This window comes from Lepidochelys olivacea (assembly GCF_965140295.1).
Source record: "Lepidochelys olivacea isolate rLepOli2 genome assembly, chromosome: 7".
NCBI classification, from domain to species: domain Eukaryota; kingdom Metazoa; phylum Chordata; order Testudines; family Cheloniidae; genus Lepidochelys; species Lepidochelys olivacea.
Genome location: NC_140417.1, coordinates 114,458,265 through 114,466,167, shown reverse-complemented (window position 1 = coordinate 114,466,167; position 7,903 = coordinate 114,458,265).

Genomic DNA, 7,903 nt, shown 5'->3' with positions numbered 1-7,903 from the left:
CAGCCACAGCAGCAAATTCCCACAAAGGGAAGAAGAGTTTAGACAGTGAAACCTAGAGGAGTAGGGTGGTGTCAACAGCTTTGTACACAGCTGTGGCAGTGTTGTCTGAGGTCACAAACGTCTGTGACTTACAATAAGGTCTGTGTTTAGAGCAAGGGACTAGGAGTCAGGACTCGGGGCGGGGTGGGGGGGTGGGGAGTCTAGTCCCAACTCTGCCACTCGCTCAGTCTGTATGGCCTTAAGCAAATAATCACTTACCCTCTCTGTGTTTGTTTAGTTTACCCATGTCATATCACTTCCCTACTGTGGAGGGGATTTTTGGGAGACCTAGCTACACCATGTCTGAGATGCAAAGTGCTGTGTTATCACATACCCCTGTCCAACTATCCCTAAGTAGCTTTTATGAATAAAATTTAGCAAAATCAAGGGTAATGCCAGGAAGGATAAAGATCTCTTCTTGGGCAGGGTCCTCTAAAGCCATTTCCTTATCGTATGGGTACAATGTAACTTACCCAGAAATGTGTGTGTGTGTGTGTGTGAGTGAGAGAGAGAGAGAGAGAGAGAGACTGTGTATGTCTGGCCACTGCAGCAGTTTCCAAAACTAAGTTAGTAATTGTCACTTCCTGATCATGTACAAATGGGAGTTGTCTGTGCCAGGACCATCATATGAGCGTTGGCATGAACATGCGAGCAGATGACTGGGAACAAACAGTTCTCCTATCTGAAAGCCTTTAGATGGCCCAGTACTTTCCATCCTCCCAGCTTCATTAGCCTGTGGCAGTAATGCTGGGTGAAGCTTTATTTTATGAGGATCTGTTGAGAATGTCAACAATGGCCTTGTCATGCAGCATCCATTTGTATTATTTGCTGCTCATACAGGCTGCCAACGCCCTTTAGGTTCTGGGATAACTGTAAAATGTCAATGCTACATTTGCTTCCTGGCATTAAATGCTCTATTAGTGAAGTGATAACTACAAGGTGGCTGTGGACTTTACATACATCCCTTAGGCAAAGACATGGGAGCCTAGGAATTGCCATACTGCACTAGACCAATGATCCATATCCATCTGATCTAATATTCAACAGTGGCCAGTACCAGATGCTTCATAGTCAGTTTCTTCCTAAACCCATACACTTAGTGCATATAAAAATATAGCTAATCACACTGAGGGTGCATCCACAGGTGCGTCCGCATCTTGAGCTAAAGAGCCAGGCTCAGAAGCCGAGGGATATAACAGCCCCATATCCTCTGTGTGGATCAGGCAAGACAGGAGCAACGTAACACACTGATCAGCGCCTTCCCTAGGTACAGCTCCTGTAGGTGCTGTTGGGCCTGGTGCACCTTTAGTATTGACCCAGGCAGCAGGTATGTCTCCATGTTCCACTGCAATTTCAGAGGGATGTTGAAGCAGCAAACTTCATCTAGGCTAGGACCAAAGCTCTTTGTACCAAAAAACCATGTTGGCTAACACCTTTTTTTAACACCACTTAACATCTAATGTTGACTGTGATTAACACATTTTGAAAAGTGCTAAAACCTGTCTAGTCAAGGGGCTGGTCTACATGCAAATGCGCATCAAGTTCATGCTTGTCTACACATGCAGCACTGAAGTGGCAGAACGTCTGGTGACGACGCTCTAAGCCAGTGGGAGAGAGCTCTCCCGTCGGCATAATAAAACCACCTCCACAAGCGGTGGTAGCTGTGTCGGCAGGAGAATCTCTCCCACCGACATTGCACTGTCCACACCGGTGCTTATGTTGGTGCAACTTATGTCACTCGGGGTGGCTTATTTACACCCCCGAGTGACATAAGTTATGCGACATAAACTGTAATGTAGACATAGCCTTAGTTGAGTCTGTTTTCTAAACCCAATCTTATTATTTCACTGCAAATCTGTGTGTGGACTCTCTCATTTCTGAATAAAAGTGTCTCAAGTTGATTTAGCTAAGCTCAGTAACTTCAGCTAAATTGTTTTAGCCACTTTGGACTCTCTTATTTCAGAATAAAAGTGGCTAAAGACAATTTAGCTCAAGTTACTGAAGCTTGAGCTACATGTCGAATTTACTTCACTATAGCTGCCTCTCAGGGGTGTGAAAAATCCACATCATGAGAGACGCAGCTATACTGACCTAGCCCCTAGTGCAGTCCAGTGCTAGGGTGATGGGAGAACTTTCCTGTTAACCTAGCTACCACCTCTCCAGGAGAATCCTTCCCGTCAACGTACACAGTACCTTCTCTGAAGCACTACAGCAGCACAGCTGAAGCAATGCAGCGTTTTAAGTGTCGACAAGCCCTGAGTTTAGCTAAAATTGACATTAGCCATTCTAAAGCGAGGGGCCACCTGCAGATTTGCAGTGAAATCACCAAATGGGTTTCAATACACACCTTTTGTTGTTTCAGTGGAAATGCAAGTATAAACCAGTTTGGGATGTGTCTGCCCTGCCCTCAGAGCTATGATTGCAACACACATAGACAGACCAGAGCTAGCTTTACTCTAGCTAGTGCAAGTACCAATAGCAGGGATGCCTAAGCCTGCCTAGAACCCTGGGTATTTATTCAGATGGTTAGCCCACGCTGAATTTGTGCTGGAAATGGCCCACCTTGATTATCATACACATTGTAAGGAGAGTGATCACTTTAGATAAGCTATTACCAGCAGGAGATGGGGTGGGGGGAGAGAAAACCTTTTATAGTGATAAACACCCATTTTTTCATGGTTTGTGTGTATAAAAACATCTCCTGTATTTTCCACAGTATGCATCCGATGAAGTGAGCTGTGGCTCACAAAAGCTTATGCTCAAATAAATTGGTTAGTCTCTAAGGTGCCACAAGTACTCCTTTTCTTTTTGCGAATACAGACTAACACGGCTGCTACTCTGAAAGCTGAAATGTGTGTATGTCTACACCTGCTCCAGTCACATCTCTACTTGCAATGCAGATATACTCTGAGGTGTTAAGCGGTGTTTTAAAACATGACAGTTGGAGGTTTTTAAAAACTCCTTTCCCCCTAGTCTAGACAGAGAAATAGAGGAATAGCAGCTGGCATGGAGAACTACCAGTGGAATAGTTATTCAAAGCTCACCATGTCCATGCGAACTTGACAACAACACCTAGCTCTTACATAGCACTTTTCATCCATAGATCTCAAAGCACCTGAACAAAAATCAGTGTCATTATCCCCATTTCACAGATGAGGAAACTGAGGCATGGGGTGGGAAGTGACTTGCCCAACAAGAATACCCCCCTCTCTTTTCCATTCAACTATTTATTGGCAACTATCCTGGAACACAAAGGAAATAGATTGCTGACAGGCTGAGACTCCTCCATGTATGCCATGGAATTAGTGTGTGGAAAGCAATGAGAATGGGTTACTAGATTTGCCCTGTTTCTTAGTGCAATGACACTTTTCCCCAGCCTAGGTCACTTCTGTGCCATTTCCTGTTTTATTTAGGTTCCCACTTTGACCCCTCCTGGCATTCTGTATATTTTGATGGTCTGACCACTTCATCTCTTTCCCACAGATTAGCAACTGGATAAACAGTGGCTGAGATGGACCAAGCAGCCATTTGGAAAACAGCTCAGGTCAGAGTGCCACTGTAGATTACTATAATTCACATAATATTTGAGATATGACAATTGTGCTGCCTTGGTCTCAAGGAGACTAAAGCGGTAAGCAGCAAAACACAAATCTGTTGTCATGACAATGAGGGTAATAATAAGGGAATGGTGTCTTCTATTGAACATTTAATGCTTTGAAAAACTAATGAGGATGGTGATAAACTCCCAATGGATTTAAGTATATTGGAGAGTAGAGTGGCACAACAGCAGATGAAGTTAATTGAGATGAACATGAATTATTATTATTACTTTGTACTGGTGCAAATTGCCTGACTTTCTCCTGTGCAGTGATGGACCCTATTGTTCCTCGCAATTGACAAGAGACAGGGCTCAAGTGCAGTAAACACAGAGGGGATGCTGGTCCCATGTAGACTCTTTACACCTACTTGGCTCTTTGGCTCACAGCAGGACCTGATCCAACGCCCAGTCAAGTCAATGGGAGTCTTTCCAGTGGATTGGGCTCCCAGCTATCGAGTGTGTCCAATATCTGAAGACCATAGCATGTTCTGTAAAGTGTCAGCATACAGGTCTGCCTTTTTCATGGGCTGGACTGCTGGCTACACTCTGGGACCTGAACCACTGTGTTCATTTGAAGGAAAAGGCTGTGTCCAAGTCTGGTCTCCTCCGCTAACCTTTGGAAAGATATGCACTAGCAGAGAACTTCATAACACTGTCTCATACCTGCCTAGCAGCTTCGCACTTTACATCTATTAATTAATTATGGCTCTCTACTCTTACCGGAGATGGTAAGAGGTGCACTCCCCATGGCTCCAGAACCAGACCATGTAGCAGGTGCTGATCCACTCCATGGCTTACTAAATCCTGACCTCAACATTGCACCGCTGTGGGGATCAGTGCTTCATGCAGACATGAATATCCCATTTTTATGGAATACAGCTGCAAAGGGCTCTCCTCACTGGTGGCACAGCGTGCTCAGGGCAGGCGACAGGTTGGAGTTGGGGCTGTCCAGCACCTAATTGCTGCGCTGCTTCCTGTCCAGCAGCTCGAGCCCCTCAGGCAGCAGGGCCAACCCCACTAGAAGTGAATTGAATTGGGCAAGTCACTTCCCACCCCATGCCTCAGTTTCCTCATCTGTGAAATGGGGATAATGACACTGATTTTTGTTCAGGTGCTTTGAGATCTATGGATGAAAAGTGCTATGTAAGAGCTAGGTGTTGTTGTCAAGTTCGCATGGACATGGTGAGCTTTGAATAACTATTCCACTGGTAGTTCTCCATGCCAGCTGCTATTCCTCTATTTCTCTGTCTAGACTAGGGGGAAAGGAGTTTTTAAAAACCTCCAACTGTCATGTTTTAAAACACCGCTTAACACCTCAGAGTATATCTGCATTGCAAGTAGAGATGTGACTGGAGCAGGTGTAGACATACACACATTTCAGTGTGTATGGGCCCTTGTATGGGCCCTTCAGTGGGTGGGCCCTTGTGAGACAGCTTGCTGCTGTGGCTGCTTACAACACAGGAGTGGGTTGCAGACAAAGCAGGGACAGGTCGGGATGGATTGGGGTGGGTCAGAGGATCTGCCACTGAGCAGATAATGTTGTCACCTCCTATGCAGGGAGCATGCCCAGGCTGGAGGAGCTGTTCCAGCCATGAGACAGACATAGCATCTGCAGATCAGCTCTGCTGTAGGTCCACAGCCTGGGGATCTCACCTATACCCAGCCAAGCTACTGAGGCTGGGTGCTAGGAAGTGGATTCAGCCCAAATAATTTGCACTTACTTTGATTATTTAGCCTGCAAAAGAGAAAAATTAGAGAACAGTTGACTGAAGTTTTTTTTTTTTTTAAAAAAAAGCTAAATTTGCCCTAATGCAATGGGTTTGCACAAGGCCCTATGCCTCACTTAAGCCCCATTCATGCCCTGATTGCAGCTTGCACCATACCTTCTGCACTAGAAGTGAATTGAATTCAAAGGGGAAATAGACAATTCTGTGCCATTTGTCTAAAAATAAGGATTGGGGGGACTCAGGGAATGGACACCAATTTAGAACCAGTGAAGGAGAGTATGACTGCAACATATGATCAGCCCATGGTATTCACTGTCACTGGATGTCAGCAAGGGAAATATCATGGCTGAATACTTTAAAGGGACAGAAAATTTGATGACCAGTAATTAGGGAGCAAGCCTCAATTCCCAGTGTAATCAATGGGAGCATTGCATGAGTGAAAACTGAGAAAAGAATCTCACTGAGTGCAGAATGACCCCATAGAGCTAAATTCACCCTTCTAAACCTATTGAATTCATTAGGGATGAATATGGGCTATAATTAAGATCTAAAATAGACAAGAATGGGATTTTATTCTGGCTTTTGGGTCCAATACAATTACATTGAAGCCAATGGGATGCTTTCAATTGACTTACATGAAGGTTGGATCCAGCTTTTAGAGAAAATAGCATTTCATTTATTTTCAGTGTTTTTACTGCTAAAGCAGAAAATGAAAAGATATACAGACTAAAACCATGAAATAAGATGGTAGAAATCTAGCAGGAAAGGCCTTGTGTTAAGTGTAATAGTAGCTTTCAGCTTGGTCTGACCTCTGCTTTAGCACAGAAACAAATGTATTTCCCCCCACCACGATATTATCTTTTCTGATGATACGTGAAAGGTATTCTGTTTCCCACTCATCTGAAATCAAATTACTTAAAAAAAAAAAATCTTGGGTATGTCATTAAAAAAATAAATAACCGTGTCCCAGACACATCTGAACTAGGGGATGCCTCTGGAATCAGATGTTAATCTGTCATTTCCTTTAAAAAGGCTCACCTGGGCGTCAAGCCGAGGCACGTGCCAATATTGGGTTTGGAGCAATATTAATAAACAGTTAATCAGAGCGTTTACTGCTCTGAGTTGTTTTTCAGAGAGCTAAACTGAGCAGTGTATTGTGAGAGAAATGTGTGCTCTCCACCCCGCAAAATGGCAGCAAGTTATCATGTGATGACAAACTCAACCAAGCCACAGTATGCATCCGATGAAGTGAGCTGTAGCTCACGAAAGCTTATGCTCAAATAAATTGGTTAGGCTCTAAGCTGCCACAAGTACTCCTTTTCTTTCAACCAAGGAAACATGTTAAAGTTTAACATCATCAGAATAATTTATTAGTTGACCGTGCCCTCAGAGCTCGACTCCCATGTAGTCTGTTGCCTTATAGCAATTAACTCTTCCGAGCCAAATCCTATTTGCCTTACTGATTAATTGAATTTAATTATTAGTGAACATATTAATGAGACTGCTCTGGTGAGTAAGCTAAGTAAGGCTTTGCCTTGTGTGAATGTCATATACCCCACAGCCAGCCTGTGGAACATGTTGCAGGTTAAGCATTTTGAGAGTCCACAGGCTGAAATATTCCTAGGTTTTTATTACTTTCTACCTATTGACCTGGCTGTCCAGCTCAATGACAACTTAAAAACAAACCCTGCCCTGATGCCTCACAGTGAGAGAACTCCTCAAAGTGTGCAATCCTTTGGCCTTTGTCCAGTGCTCTTTTGTGTTCATGACTTATTTACTTTTGACCCTACGGCACAGGATTACAGATTTTTTTTCTTACAAGGACAAAGTGATAGTAGTAGACCTTCCAGTTCATAGAGTTTTTTCTTTTGTTTTAAGGCCAAAAGCTATTGGCTTAGATCCAGGCATCTCCCTCAAGCATCTGAATGTGGCTGATTGAGGACAGTTTTAAAACTTTCAGTGCCCAGTGCTGCCGGATTGCTGATATTACATGTTTCCTAGCTGGGTATGGAAGAGATATTAGACGAAAAGTCATGATGGGCAGTGGCATGGGTGATTTATTTAAGATACTTTATGCCAAACCTTTGTCAACCTCCTCAACTCTTTTCTGATTCCTACAGGGCCATCTCTCCACTTTGCTTCTGTTAATCCTAAATGTCATCTCAGTCTAGTTCCAAGTGGACAAATGCCCCCATCACAAAATCCATCACTGCTCTCCGTAGATTTATAGAAATTAGGGATAGAAAAGATCTAGTCAGTCACTTAGTTCATCTCCCTGCTAGTGCCTGTATTTGTGTATTGTCAAACCTGCTTTGCAATGCCTCAAGTGATGGAGCTTCCATCCTTCTCCTGGGAGACTCTGTAGCCTAGTACATCTCACCCACAGAAAGTTTTCCTTGATGTTCATTCCTCTTCTTAATTTCATCTGATTACTTCTGGGTATGCTCTCATGTACCGTTTGAAGCCATTTATATCTCCCCAGCACATTTCAGCTATGTATAGACTGTTACCATCCCCTATTCTATTCTGTCAAGTTCTT